Source organism: Hetaerina americana, unplaced genomic scaffold (assembly GCF_022747635.1).
Source record: "Hetaerina americana unplaced genomic scaffold, ioHetAmer1.1.p SCAF_12, whole genome shotgun sequence".
Lineage (NCBI taxonomy): Eukaryota > Metazoa > Arthropoda > Insecta > Odonata > Calopterygidae > Hetaerina > Hetaerina americana.
This window is the reverse complement of record NW_027286292.1, coordinates 25,412,862-25,429,575: the sequence shown is the minus strand read 5'-3', so window position 1 is coordinate 25,429,575 and position 16,714 is coordinate 25,412,862.

Sequence of the window (16,714 nt, the reverse complement as noted above, 5' to 3'; positions counted from 1 at the left end):
TGATTACAATTTAGTTGTTATGAATCATAGTGTCCAACACATAAGGATAAGGTAGGAGACACGGGTTAGGAAATGAAATGGCATTAACTGGATTGACAAGGAAGGAATATCAGCAGGCTGTAGAAAAAATCATGATTTGGGGGAAAGGAGCAGATTATTATTTAGGAATAATGGCAATGTACACACACACACACACGCACACGCGCACACATGCTCACACACGCGCGCGCACACACACACACACACACACACACACTTACACTTACACGCACACGCACACACACGCACGCACACACACACATATATATATATGTGTGTGTGTACATACATATATATATATATATATATATATATATATATATATATATGTATATATATATATGTATGTGTATGTATATATATATATATGTATGTATATATATATGTGTGTATATATATGTATATGTATATATATATATATATATTTATATATATATATTTATATATATATATATTTATTTATATATATATAACACTTTTTGAAAGTCTCACGGACGTGAATAATAATGTATAACACTTAGCACTAGTGGACACAGACAAAAACACACAAAAACAGAAACACACAAAAAAAGAGACTAACTATTTTTTGAATTTTCGGTGGTCGTTGCCACCTTTATCAAGGAAGAGAGGGACAGAACTCCTGTTGTGTCCCTCTCTTCCTTGATAAAGGTGGCAACGACCACCGAAAATTAAAAAAATAGTGGGTCTCTTTTTTTGTGTGTTTCTGTGTTTTTGTCTGTGTTTTTGTCTGTGTCCACTAGTGCTAAGTGTTATACATTATATATATATATATATATATATATATATATATATATATATATATATATATATATACAGGGTCGCACCCAAAAGTGGTAGGAATGAGTTTTTTATACAAGAATTATTTTGACGATATACTTACATCAACTTAATAATCTTCAAAGTATGCTCCTTGAGCTGCTACACACTGAATAACGTTGCTCCCATTCCCCGTACGCCCGCTGGAAATTTTCTTTGGGGATGCCGTTGATGACCCTCGTCGAAGCCTCTTGAACGGCCTTTATCGAGTCAAAACGTCGTCCCTTGAGCTGTCTTTTCATCAGGGGGAAGAAGAAGAAGTCCGGAAGTTAATCTCGCACGATAGTCTCATTCTTGAAGATTGACACTATTTAGAGGAATAAGGACTCATTAACTTGCAGATAATCTCCAACTACCTGTGGACAGGCAAATGCTTTCCACGGGAAGGCTCTTCCGTAATTCATGTGTGATTGTGAATGATCCGACCTTTCAAAACTGCGTGTTTTCAAGCATTAAACAATTTTTAATCATTATTAGGTCATTTCCATTGATATTTCCTAAGAGCAAGTGATACATAACTACATGTTCACATATGCACGCACAGTGTTATTATAAATATTATTGGATCAAAAGTCAAGTCTCAAACAAAGTTTCAATGATTGGCCTTTCCATAGATTCTGCAATGCATTCTTTGACTCCGGGTAATCAACAAGCGGTATAGGACGTGATACCGCGAACACGTGCCACGTAAATGAAATTAATTTAAAGTATATGGAATAAATCTATGATTACTGGTCACACATAACTAATTATAGAATACTTAAAGTATTTACACCTTTGTAAATACCTAATTTAATAACGCCACACTCTCTTCTTTTACAAGTTATTCACAAACGAACATTCAGTATGTGTTGTCACAATAGTGACATTATTTTCGATTAAAACGCTGGAAATATGCGCAAACATAAAAGAGCAATTTTAATGATATCATTAAAATAATTAAAAACAAGTCACATCAACCAAGGGAAACCTTTTTGGCGGTATACTATAAACGATATACGAGCATAAATTATTTTTCAATTTTTCTCGTGGAGCTTAGTTTCCCTAGCAATTAAATGAATTCTAATTCTCGAAATTAAACAATAACAATGTTTCGATGACGGAACCTTGTAGTACGTTTATTTTCATTATATATATACATATATATATATATGTATATAATATTATATATAATACACAATAAAGCAATGAATAGCAACACCTATCTTACTCCCACTGCCAATCCTGAGTTTATATCCTATTCTTATTTGTTTCAAAACATGTCTTAAACACATTTCCAATAAATCACTTCTCTATGGTTGTGCAATGCATTCATTGGCTTTGTTCACCCAATTGGAGTAGTGTTCAAAACCATTGGTTTAATGTACCCCCACAATTTCAGTGGCTCATGACCCCATTACCAATTCTCCACGTCCAAGAAAAATAAATACGTTAATTGAAAAAATGCCGTACCACTATGCAGGGTTTTCATTCAACTTGGTAATGGGAATTACTAAATGTATTTCTTCCTGCCAATCATGGCTTCGAAATATTTTGAATGAACAGTATTGATTCTATTTTATCCGTGTACTCCAGAAGAAAAAGCAACTTGAATGAGTGAGAGTTTGAGTAACGATTATGACGACATAAAAAAAGATAAAAGGCTCACAACTCGTTTCGTGTCTGCGCGTGAGATTGGTCATTATTCGATATCACTTTGTGAAGTAAAAATTACATATGGTGATATCGGTTTGTGGCCGTTATCGACTGAAGGCGCTTGGTTAAATTATTCACATATTCGCTGGCTAAGTAAAAATATTTTCCTAACAGATGAAAAAAAAATTCATTTATGAGCTTCAATGGTAATCGTATGTATTTTGGAATTTCTACTTTTATAAAAACAAAAATTGCTCAGCTTAATTTTTTGTAAGCATTTAAAAAATAGCAACGAAGGATAAAAGTCATGCACGTAAAAAGGGCAAAAGAGAGAACAAAATTAGAACACACTATTTAGATTTTATTTGGAATTTATCATCTTTTGAAATTTGCAAATTCATATGAAATTGGAGCATAGTACGGAGGGAATAATTTAGAAATAAATATCTCCGAAAAGTTCCAAAATTTACTGTATCCCAACGATTATGCTTACATATTTTGTCTATTTTCATTCATCCAGGCTATTTTATTTCCACATACCACGCCTTTAAAATGTTTTGGCTTTTTTCAGTAATTTCATTACCGCATTTTTTCGTTATATAAAGGTAATTTTTTGTTCGAAGTCATTTAAATAACCACAACTGGGAGAAATATTTCACTGGGAAAAGAGAGAAACTATCCTAATACAAAATTGTGGAAAATGTGGTGATTTAGATGCCGGAATATCACGCTGTAAAATAAACTATTAAACTGTCATTTCCAGCCTGTATTCCGGCTTTCCACTCGTGTTAAGGTCAAATTTTGAAGCAAGCACACAACACACACCACAGTGGAAAGGTTCAATTAGTACGAGGGAAATGTTTGAATTCTTTAGCTCCAGGTGTCCTTTGGTCAGTTTGGAATCAAATACGTAGGAACTCTACTGCATTTGGATGGATTTAATTGCAAGAATATTTTACGGGGTATATGTAACGTGTTTGCACATAATACCTATATGTGCACAAATGATATTTTGTGGTATTTTCATATAATGACGCTCACTTAATCAAGACTGTGATTGCTACATAGTGACTTTCTATAACATTTTACTACGTAAATATTAATGATTTCGAGGAATATGTGTTTATTCTTGATTTTTGAAATTGCTTAGGTCATGATAAATTAAGATCAATGCAATAAAATAGGCGCTTAATCAAAAAACAAGTGTCTCCTTATCCGCTGTAATTATTCATAATTTCCGTCACGTAAACTTATATCATAAGCAGTAAAGTTGGCTTAATTTTCCGTTGATGAAATATTCCTTAAATAAAATATTTTATTGGCGGGAGGAGGCTGATAATAATAGCCGAAGGCATAAAGTGTATGCATATGCAAGGTTTGCGTAATTGACACTGAATATTTATGAAAAATAAAATCAACGGCATGTTATTTTTCCACAAACTTATTGTTATTCACTAAGTGATTATTATCCTACTGTCTTTGACTTCGTCACAAAATGTAACATAATTTCACATGAAATGTAGTTAAATGACATGTCATTACAACATTACTTCACATATTGTGGTAATATACTACAGCGGTTTTTATGTAGATTAAGCAATTTCCTTAGAGATTTATTACGCCAACGAAATTAATATTATTGGAGCGAAACTACACTTCCCCAAGACACACTTTGGAGGGATCCCGCACGAATTCGGATTTAAAATCGAACGTGGAAGTTAAATGATAAATAACAAAAAGGATCATAGAAAATATTTGCTCGTAGTTACAGAGAATAGAAAGAGAAAATTTGAATTGGATCGAAAATAAGACTTGAGACTGCATTACGAAACATCAATCGATGTTGGTGATTGCGTATACAAATACCCTTGAAGAGAATCTCCCTACCATCTAACCACTAGATACCGAAGGGCGACGAACATTCACGGTATTAAGAAAAAAATGACACCGTGTTTTACAACGTTAACTGCGAACATGACACCGTGAAAACAAATGATGATTATTAAAGTCATTTTTGAATATATATATATTAATATTTTGAATGCATTAAATACTAATACAGGGTGCATTCCGAAAGTAATGCAATTAAATTTTTCGCCCCGCTTTTATTGAACGAAGTGTGATCAAACTATTTGGAGTTGGTGGAAAAAACGCTAAACTTTGCCGAAAAACCGTCTTAGTGGTCTTCAAGCTGTGAAAGCGGCAGAATGTCAGTTATTGTAACCCTCTACTTCGCTGACCGTGTCACGAAAAAATGGAATCGACGATCGAGTAACGTTACGCGATTACAGTAAGTTTTGAGTTAAACTGAAGCAATCCTTTGAGGGAACTAAGAAAATTATTTGTGAGACTCACGGATCTCTGCTCTGTCCAATTCACAAGTTTCGAGGTGGTTAAAGGTCTTTAAGGAGGGCCGGGAAGAGGTTCATGGCGAATAACGCTCTGGGCGGCCGACAACCAGCAAAACCGTTAACAATGTGGCTCGTGTTCTACAATTGTTGGACTCTGACCGTCGATTGGGTATCAAGATGGTTGCCCGTGAACTGAAATTTTCATCTACTGCTGTGATTCGCATTGTTTCTGAAGATTTAGCGATGAGGAAAGTGAGCGCCAAGCTCGTGCCCAAGGTGTTTGTCACAACGCGCTACGAGTCCGCGAGTTCCTAGCCAAACACCAGGTGCCAACGCTGCCCCACCCCCCCAATAGTCCTGAAATCGCCCCAGCGGACTTCTTCTTGTTCACTTAGATTAAGGTAGCCCTGAAAGGAAGCCGTTTTTCGTCCATAGAAGAGATCCAATCAGCCGTGACGAAGACATTGCGAGAGGTTCCCGAAGACGCCTTCCATTGCGCGTATCGGTCATGGCAGAGTCGCTGGAAAAATGTGTAGAGACCCAAGGACAGTAATTTGAAGAATTTTAAGATTTTGTTCAAATATGCTCAATAGATTACTTAAAAAAATTGCGTTATTTTCGTAACGCATCCTGTAATTATTAAATACTTATTAGTTAATGTGCCGCCATTAATAGGTTAATAAATTTCATACTAATGTTCTTCCAGAAATGTCCTTTGTCGGTAAACTAAATTTGAAGCATCCGATAAATATTCCGGGCTTGGAAGCTTACCTTTTTGTGGATCAGCACCATCTCTGCACTCACTTTACACACACTCTATGAATCTTAAAATTCCAAAGATGTTTTCATAACCTTCAGAGTTTTGAAAAGCACATGACATTCCGTTTAAATAAACCTACTTACAATTTTGTTTGTGATTTTTACCTTAAGTATTGAAATGGAAATTCCATAAAGCTTGTTAATAACACTAAACTAAAGGCTCACTTGATGAGTGCCTATTGTGAGGCCTCATGCAGGACCCGCCCTTATTAATTTAGGACCTGAACCATACCTATTTCGATACTCTGTATCGGGGTATTCCAGACTCTTGGTCAACGGCTTCTATCCTCGACTCGGCAATTGGCGGCTTCTGCGCACCTACTGATTTTAATATATGCATAAAAGTTCACTACAAACCACAAAAAATATGGTGATACTCGTGTGGGCTGTGTGACGCTGACGAATAATCCCTTGGACACGGACCAGTGGAATGAACATAAATAATTTTGCTTTGAAGTTGTGCATTATTCGCGCGAAATGGCGATGGTTCATGGTATGCCAAGCTTTTTGCCATGATATTATGCTGACTTTCCTGAGTGTCTTCTTTGACTTACACGTATGACATTTGCGTGAGTACAATAGAATGCTTTAATGACGAAGGTCTTTTACAATATTAGAACGCCTTGTCCAATCTTCTTCATTCAAGGCTTATCATAATGTTGTAAAATAAGATTTAGGCTATCCTTATATTTATTTATACGATGTTTAGCAGTTTTCAATTGCTGGGATGGCCAAAATGTAAAGGGTTTGATGATATGTGAGGCACAATGTATGGCAAAATGCATTAATATGGCCAATGATAAGGCATACATTGCCAATGTGAGGCCAATGTATGGCCAATGCATATATGCATTGAAAACCAAAATGATGTATTAATATTTAGAAGATAAATCTAAATCATTTTGACTTTACATCAGCGAAAGACAAGGGAAAAGTCTGACTGTGCGTTACATAAATGAAGAGGACAGCGGAATTGTTAAGGACAGTGTGCACACAGCCTAAGTCCAAAAGAATGTTTTCGTAACGACTGCACCAAAAATACTAGGGAACAAAAAAAAGCCCTTCTCACACCAGAAGAATCCATGATCAACATTATATTTTTACTAGAGGAAGTAAAAAACAACCTTGAAGTATAGGAAAATGGAAAGCCTTAAGTTGAGCAGAAATACCCGCTACAATACTAAAGGAAGTTGCTGAAGGCATCGCGCTTATTTTAAAACCAATTTTCACGATGTGTCAGATGATGATTCAGTACTTTAAGAAATAAAAGTGAGCGCCAAATTTGTGATAAAACCTTTTGGGCGCAACACAAGTGATGCGAATCTTGAATACAAGATAGGCTCAATGAGTTTCCGAAATATTTTATTTCCCGCCTTCAGATGATTTTAATTCGTTTGGAGGCATTGTATATGCGAAAACTTCCCAAATAACGGCCTATAACAAATTTTTTGGTATCCTTTTTGTTGATTTGTTACGACCGTTTATGTGAAGGGCTTTAATGGAGTGTGGCGAAAAATAAGATCCGTAGAAACGAGTTCTTTGAAGGAACAGCGTTGTTCTGTAAAACTCTGTGTGAAACTCAGCTAATTCCTCACGGAAACTTATGAGTTGATTATCAAAGCTTACAATGAGGATGCTATGAAACGTAACACGTGTTTAGAGTTTTTTACTCGGTTTAAAATGGGACGGCAATCAGTGGAAGATGACGAGCAAGACAATTAATGTCGACTGAGTACCCCCACATTGAGAAAGAGAACAATTTAGTATGCAAAAATCAATGTTTGATTGTCAGAAAACCTGCAAAGGAGTATGGTATCTCGATTGGCTCGTATTATGAACTTCTGGCAGAAAAATTAAGGATGCATCGAGTCGCCGCCAAATTCGCCTCGCCTGATGACCAAGGCCAGAAAAAACATCGAGTTCAAGTCTGTCAGGAACTGTTTGATTGAGCTGAAGAGGATGACATCTTCTTACCCAGGATGATAATAGATGATGAGTCATGGGTTTACGGATATGACATTGAAACAAAAGGGCAATCTTTACAATGGATTAGTGAAACATCCCCCCGCCCCAAAATAACTCGAGAAATCCACTCGAATGTCAAGGTGATGTTGACTGTTTTATACACAAGTGCGAGTGATGTACCTTGTGCCTACCTAAAGGCCAGACAGTCCACATGGGGTTATGCAATTCCTGACAGAGAGAATCAGGTGAAAACGATCAGTACTTTGGAGGACCGACGATTAGTTTTTTCACCACGACGGCTTATTCGCCTCTCAGAACTCGTCAGCTTATAGTCAGAACAAGACCACTATGCTTCCCCACCCACCCTTTTAACCTGATCTGATCTCATGTGACTTTTCATGTCCCCAAAATGAAAAATCCCGGTCAAAGGGAAAAGATTTGCCGCCATTTCAGAATAGAGAAAAGTTCGATGGAGGAGCTTATGAGAATTCTGGAAGAATCGTTCCAGGACTGTTTCAAAAAGTAAAAATACCGTTGGGATAAGTGTATACGTTGAGGAGGAGACTGCTTTGAAGGGGACCCAGATCAATAATTTGTTGATTAAGTATATTTAAAAAAATAAATTTCGGGAAACTTTTGAACAGACTTCGTAACCGTATTTTATTCTCACCCAAACTACATGGGTTAAAAAAGAGCAGATCTAGCGGAATACAAGTTCTGTTATTTATCCACGCCATGGCTCTTTAAATAAAGTTATTCCGGAATTCCTTGAATTTTGGAAATATTCTTGTTAATTCACTCCTTATACTACTATAGTCAACCTCATGGAATAAATAGATTTTCATTCTTCGAATGGCACTTTTCTCTGACATAAAATCAAATTTAGCATGTCCACCTTCAATATTACTAGTCCTTCAATGCTATTTACGATCAAAATCTGTTCGGGTTCTTTTGTTGCTAATAGATCAGTAGAGATTTCCTCAAATCAGCAATGTTACTAAAATTCTTTTTGACAGCGTACTTTTGATTGAATGCCGAACACTTTCTATTTCACTCTCCCTGATATCTATGGGTGTGTGAACTTAAGAATTCCATTTCATATGGGCCCTGTACGCATAGTGAAATCTTGGAGTTGGGCAAGCCATCGCCGTCTTGTGTAACTAACTACCTTCAGATTTTCTTGGTAATTTCGTAAATTCTAAAATATATTGCACAAGTCCATTTCAAAGAGAGTTTTCATTGTCATACTTAAAGCAATTTAGAGTTAGGGGCATAGATAGGAAAAATTCTCAAGCAATGAATTATGGAATGATACCAAGGATGCATGGCAGCAAAGGGAGAGCTGGTACAGAACAATTTGGTTCACAAATTCTCGGGATGACTAAAATTCAAAGGAAGAAAAGTTTTGAGGGCATAAAGTGTGTTATATGGCAATGGAAAATTAATTGAAGGATTGCGGATGGTTGCCGTTCGTCAGCTTTGGAAATATATTGTTGAATAGATCAATATAAATTCTCTTTACCTGATTAAACACTCTGTAAGTCATTGTAACTCGTTCAATTTCGTTAACGGTGAAGCGGGGGGATCTTTTCGGCATAATTGTCAATTAAAATCCGTCACTTGTTTTAAGGTTCATTGGACGAAATATGGAGGGAAAAACTAATTGATTTTCATTGGAATCTGAGTCAGAGTTAAATAATGTTTTTTTAAATTTACACATAAACACGTTATTGCAACAGGGAAATTATTTTCCAAGTAATTAGAATAGGCATCCTTACACCACATTTACTGTACATGTATATCTTAACCAATGAAGGATTTGATAATTTTACAATATGAACTCTTTCTCTCTCACTAATATCAGCCTTAATAGGTTTCTTTACGGTGGAAAAGGTATTATAAAAAAAACAATAAGCGGAAAATGAAATCCCAAATCCAATAAATAACTCAACGCAAATGCAACTTATATCGGACCAACCTATATGGATTATGAAATCAAGTTTCTAGTTTATAAATGATAACTAATTTTTCACGTTATTACGTCAGGTGAAAAAGTTTTGACGCTTACTTTGCAGGAACATAATAAAGAGCTGAGAGACAAGCACTCTAAGGAATTGCCGCTGATCGACAAGGAAAGGATACCGCGTGCCTTAAAAAGCATTCATCACAAATATTGCTCTTAGGTTCCCCTCATCATGCAGCTTCTTAAGAATTTAATAAAATTGACACCGTTGAATTGACGTTGAGCTTCCATTCCTCCAAACTTTCTCCTTATGCTTTAGCCTAGATGACAGAAATCAGGAGGATATCATCATGTGGTGGTTTCTTTCCCCCAGCAGATTTTTGGCCATCATATCCTGATTACTTGGATGATTGCAATGGTTAAAAGCGGGCATTATAAGTTTATTTATATAAAAGGATGGCTGTAAGCATTTATGACTATTAACTTTTTTATGGGATACATAATAATATATGGGATATTTGATCAGCCCTGCAGTCTTTTGAAATTAATATTGACGTTGATCAAATTAACATGAGGGAAAAGGAATAATTCTTTTACAACAGTCGTCTGAAAAATATCGTAATTGATCGAGCAACATAAAGAAAACCATGAATGGAATTTTATTTTGATTGGGTTTAACGTTGTGCCTCTATGATCATGCAGGTTAAAATGACATTTGAAAATTTTTTTTTAAAAACGTTAAAGCAACGTAGGATCACTGAAAAGATTGAGACGCAATAAATTTGCGCGTGGACTGAGGCTCATGCTTTTTTTGGAGCGTATTTCTAAAACTTACTCGCACACACATGTATACATGTACACACACACACACATATATGTATGTATATATATGTGTGTGTATATATATATACACACACACGCACGCATATATATATATATATATATATATATATATATATATATATATATATATATATATATAGATACTAGCTGAATACCCGGCTTTGCACGGGTTAGGGAGAAACAATAATATAAATATACTACATAAATAAAAACAACAAATTATTAAGTACAATAATACACTACTTCATACAAATTTAAGAATCTTTTTTATTTAACACCTGTTTATAAACTACATTTTTTGTTTCATATCCAGGAGAAAGAATATATAAATTTTTAGGCGAACCTACTCTGGAGCAAGCAACATAAAGTTGCCCGTGGCTAAAACATGGCGATCTTAGATCAACGCCACAAAACTTTAAAGACTGTCCCTGTGATTTATTAATGGTAATTGAAAAAGCTAGCCGGACTGGAAACTGTAATCTTATAAGGTTGAAGGGAAGATCAGTTGGGATTAGAGGTATCCGTGGAATAAAAATTATTTCACCTTTTCCAGTTAAAATGACTGCCTGGATTATATTTTTCATTAATTTTGTCACACACAATCGTGTCCCATTGCAGAGTTTGGTGGATCTAAATTTCGCAATAAAATGATTGGAGATCCTACTTTAAGTATAAGGCGATGTTGTGGCAATCCAGCTGGATCAAGTGAATTTAGGAATTCCGTTGGATAATTGACGGCTTCGTCAGCATCCACTACGGTATCAACCGATTTATATTCAATCGCGTCTCCTGGCAGCATGGCTAGTATCTCCTTATTAATTTCATTAACATCATCGTTCTTAGGAGCAAGAATGGCTCTTTCTCGCAACCATTCTAAATTTTTATAATTTTGATTAACGTTAGGATAGACTGCTTGTATCATATCGCGGACAGTTTTCACCGATACACATAAATCTGATGACAATTTTATCATACCAGATGCTTCAATAACTAATCTATCTTCTCCAATCTCCAAAAGTTTATTTGCAAAATTTTGAGCATTCCCATCTCTTAAGAGGATTTGCATGTTTGGTTTAAGGCTAATTTCTTGGACATGATTCCATAGAACAGAATGTTTTAAACAGGCATAAATTTCATCGGCTGGAGTCGATTTTGGAATGACAGGCAGAGTTTGACGGAAGTCTCCACACAGGAGTACCAGAGCTCCTCCCATTAAACTGCAGTTTCCTCTAAGATCTTGAAGTGTTGCTTTGAGGGCCTCAAGAGATTTTTTATGAGCCATCGTACACTCATCCCAACCTATCAATTTACATTCTATAAGAACTTGTGCCTGGCCGCTTGTGTTATTTATATGACATGTGGGATTTTCTTGTCGGGAAATATTAAGTGGCAACTTAAGGGCAGAGTGGGCTGTTCTTCCTCCTTCCATTAATGTCGCTGCAATACCTGAAGATGCAACGGCTAGAGCAATTTCTCCATGAACCCTGATTTCAGCGAGAACTAAATTAATTAAAAATGTTTTTCCCGTGCCACCAGCAGCATCAAGAAAAATGATACCTCCTTCTTGTTTATCTACTTGATCCATTATTATTTCGTACGCGAATTTCTGATCTTCATTAAGAAGTGGCTTTTTATCCGCGATGTATGCTTCTAAGTCTAAGACATTGTAGCTAATTTCACGTATATAATCTGGATAAAATACACCCTGTTGATCTGGTACAGGTGCAAAAAGACCGAGCTCCACTAAAGTCTTGTTAACCATGGTGATACACTTTTCCTCCAAAATAATCGAAGTTTTATTAAAAATGTCGGAGTTAAACGTAATATCCAATGTAGGATTTTCACTTTGAACTTTAGCCAGTATATCCTCACTCATTGATTCTTTATATTTTTCCCATAATGTTTTTGGGTTAGATGGATTACAGGAGGTTATTATGATGGCAAACAAAATTCGGATTTGTCCTGGAAGAGAAATCAAACTGGCCTCTCGCAATGAGTCATCCCAGTGTTGATCTCCTTCTAGCAACCCTAAATTCTGGCAAGCTTCTCTGAATGTCTCACATATTTCTCCGTTTACCGTTCTTAATTCTGCAAATGAGCGAGGTCCTCTAATGGTATGTAGAAGCATTCTTAAAAAAACATTCGGCGTTGTTAGGATGGACTGTGTAGACTCGGCCGAATGCGTCAGATGAATAAATATTATTCTCAGGATCAAAGTTGCCCATTTTTCTTCTACAAAAGACTTTCCTTGATGTATTCCACGTATAATATCTCGGCAATTCTGAATACAATAGTGTTCTTGCAAAAGTATCCTGCTGGCATAGTTGGAAAAATGCTGTTAAAGTTGTGTTTGGCGGCTGATCAATCACTCTGGCGGCACTATCAGTTGAGAAGTATACTCGTTGACCGTTTTCTAAATGAATGCTAAGGTGAACCACAGTAGGATACCGTTCATGAATGGAAAATCCGAAGATTCGCCAAACAGCTTCTTTGCTACTGATCTCTCCAACTGATAACGCTTTACTTCATTGTTGGTGTCTTCATTGCCTACACCAAAAACTGTCATATCAGAACCTTTATTAACATATTTGCAGATATGCTTAATAGATTTGACACTATTGCAGTATTCTACGTTAATATGTGCGTTAAACATTTTTGATAATAATGGAGAATATGGTACAATCCAACTGTTATCCACGTCTATTTCCACGTTGCTTCGAGTCTTCAGTATTGCCGTAAAACCTCCATTTTCTGGAGATCGCCGTCTATATAAAGGATACCCGTCGTTTCCTGTTTGTGTATCTTTAATTAATTTTCGAGGATAGTTTTTGGTGCATTTCCCATCTTTCATACATGGCGAGTTCCGATTTATATTTCCACATGGTCCATGGATCATATTTTTAGTTACCACAGCGTATAAATCAGGATCTTCTTCTTAGGAAGGTTAGGAAGTTCAGCTGATATACGAGCGTAATAGCGTCGATTTCTGTTGGTTGGATCTTCCTTTTCAACCAAAATAAATTGTGTGAATGTGGTAAACCTCGTTTCTGCCATTCAATGGTGTACATCCAGCATCTCACCTCTCCAAAGATGTGACCTTTTGTTATAATATTAATGAGTTTTTGTTGCTTTTGCTTAAAAACTCTCGCAATTAAATCGTGGCGATCACTGGATGACTGACCGTTGATTAGCATTTCTTTAATCTCTGACCAAATCGGGTTGCAGGTAAACGTAATAAACAAATCTGGTCTCCCGTATGTCCTTACATAGGTCATTGCATCTTGTGTGTACTCATGCATGTGTCTAGGACTGCCTGTAAACGTCGCTGGCAAAATAACCAAAGTGCCCAGATTCTCAATATTTCCGTCATTTGCTACCGCATCTCTTAGGTGAATATATTGGTCCACTCTTAATCATTTTTGATTCGAACGAATAAACTGAAGACGTTCACTTTCAATCGTTACATACATATCCACGATAAATTGATGGTATAATTGTCTGCAATTTATCACGTGGTTCTGTTTAGTACCTCGTATCATTAGACGGTAAGCATAATAATCCATTGCAGATACCTTTGCACTTGTTGGAATACCTGTTGTTGGATTAACTTGCCTCAGATTGAAATGATACTCATCTTCACCATAGAGAAATAAAATAGGATATTGTAGAGCATCATACGACCTGTGAGTTTCGCAAATTCGCTGCAATGATCCACTACGTAATTGAAGCACGATATCTCGCTTTTCAAATTCATTACCCGATATCACAACTGCAACTTCATCCACTACAGGAGCGTTGAAGCGCCGTTCATGCTCTCCTGCTGGTTTTCGATCTGCTTCTATAATAATTTTATATGCATCTGTGGGCATATGATCAATTAAGTTTCAAACGTTTTAATGTAAATATTGTGTGCATGGAACATTTGTTGTAAATCAGATACAATCTCACGTCTTGTTCCTGAATTGTTGGCGCATCTTTGGTCGGTCTCAACTTGGTCGTTTCCAATAAAATATAATTGTAAAAATTTTGGTTGCTGATTAGGCAACGGCAACAACGATCCTGCTTTATGGTATATATGCCCTTGTACTGTGAAAGTGGATTGAAATCCAGGCTGATTAATAACAGATGTGGCTCCAAATGAGGTCATTTGAAAACATGAGTTGTATTTTCGGATATTACTCAGAAAATGTCTTGACTGTGGTGTATCACATATTTTAAGAGTTCTTGTGGTAATGGGTCCAGTTGGTTAAGTTTTAATTTACAATTATTGCAGCAAAGACCCGGAGGTTCTGATTTAAACTTTTTGGCTTGGCAATTGCGGCAAATTAAATCCATTTTTCCTATGTTGATACTGGCGTGATGTGCGTAATCTATGTGAGGGTCATAGAATAATGCTTCACACTGTAAATCGGAGTATTCATCAGTTCGTGAACGTCTCGTTCTATCTCTGATTTGTTGCAGCCTGACCTCTCGTTGTTGTTTTGTTTCAGAGCCTCTGGATGTTGCAGCTCGGTTTCGTCGATCATTAAGCCTGGCCTCACGTTGTTGTTGTGTTTCAGAGGCTCTGGTTTTTGCAGCCCTGTTTCTCATTTCTTGGAGTCTGGCTTCACGGTGTTCTGCTGTTTCTGAATTTCTAGATCTTGCAACTCTTTCACGTATCGTTGCTAATCTTTTATCTCTTTCTTCATTACTTTCAATAGCTTTACGTTTTTTTGGAGGCATTGTTAAGCAATTATAATCTAAAAAATAAAAAGCAAATGTAATCATAAAACCGTTTTTTTAAAAATTAATATTGATTTGATGTTCAATTTTTTATTAACATTGATTTGATGTTCAATTGTTTTTGTTTATAGTTTTAAAGTACCAAGTGTCGGTTAAGTGAGAATTTTTTTGATGTTCAATTGTTTTTGTTTATAATTCTAAATTATCAAGTGTCGGTTAAGTGAGAAATTTCTTTTTTTTTGTTTCTATGACAGCAAAAAAGTAAACAAATTACATACATACAAACAAACACTCTCCTTTATATATATAGATATAAGGAAAAGGAATAGGAACACATACAAATAAAGGACGAACACTCAAAAAACTGTCAAGGACCCTTTTTTACGCTAGTAATTTGCTCAATCCTACATTCCCCACCAATCATATCTTTGTCCTTTATACATTAATTTTTAAAATATTTTTTAACGTATTCCTTACGCCAGCATATATGCTAGCGTAAGAAACACGTTAAGTGAATAATGTCGAAATACTCTCCTGTTGCGCGTAAAATGTACGGCCTATAAACAACTAAATAAATTTAAATTGAACAGCTTTTATTGAAATTATTTTCATGAATAGAAGAGCTTCAGGGTGAGTACAAAAAGGAAGGGTCGGCCTGACCATTGAGGATAGAGTTCAATTGCTACTAAAGCCAAAAATAACGGGCCATTTCCTCTCTCTCAGCCGTCCGTGGTTTCTCATTAATTTCTGGTATCCATAAATGAACAACTTGGGTTTAGCTCTAAGTGTCTCACGGCATCATCCCAGTTTTATCGCGGACCCCTATCGACAGAAGACAAACCCTCTGACGTACCATGTCCTCATCGAATAAGTGCCATTTTTTACTCTCGCCGATATATCCACCCGGAAAAATCACTCGTTCAATTTGACTACAGGTACCATTGTGCCTTAACTAAATAATTGAACGTAGTTTCCTGATACTCATGTTTAATATTTCTCAGTATTGCGAAAAATACGGCAACTGAGTTCTGAATATGTCAACTTGAAAATGAATTCGTCAAACACAACCTATATTTACGGACCAGGCTGTATCCAATTAAAAATACAATATTTCTCTACAGACCGGGCTATATCCAATTAGAAAATTTTTTGTGCTCTTTTCATTCCCAACTGGTTAAATCCTTGAATCTTTCACAATATGAATAGGAGCTCTGATCAAAGAGTATAGCGACTTTTTGTGTTTTTTCCAAAAAATATTTATTTATCCATGAATATCTATTTTATCCCCTTCAAAGTAATCCCCATTAGATATTATACACTTGTGTCAACTTTTTTTTCCAATCCTCGAAGCACTTCAAGAAATCATGTTTTATGATCTTGTTCAGCTCCTCCTTTGATGCAGTCTTTATCTCGTCAATCGTAGCGTATTGCCGTGCTTTCAAGGGCCTCTTCAGTTTCGGTAACAAGAAAAAGTCACTGGGGGCCAGATCTGGGGAATACGGTGGCTGCGGCATCATTAGTATATTGTTTTTGGCCAAAA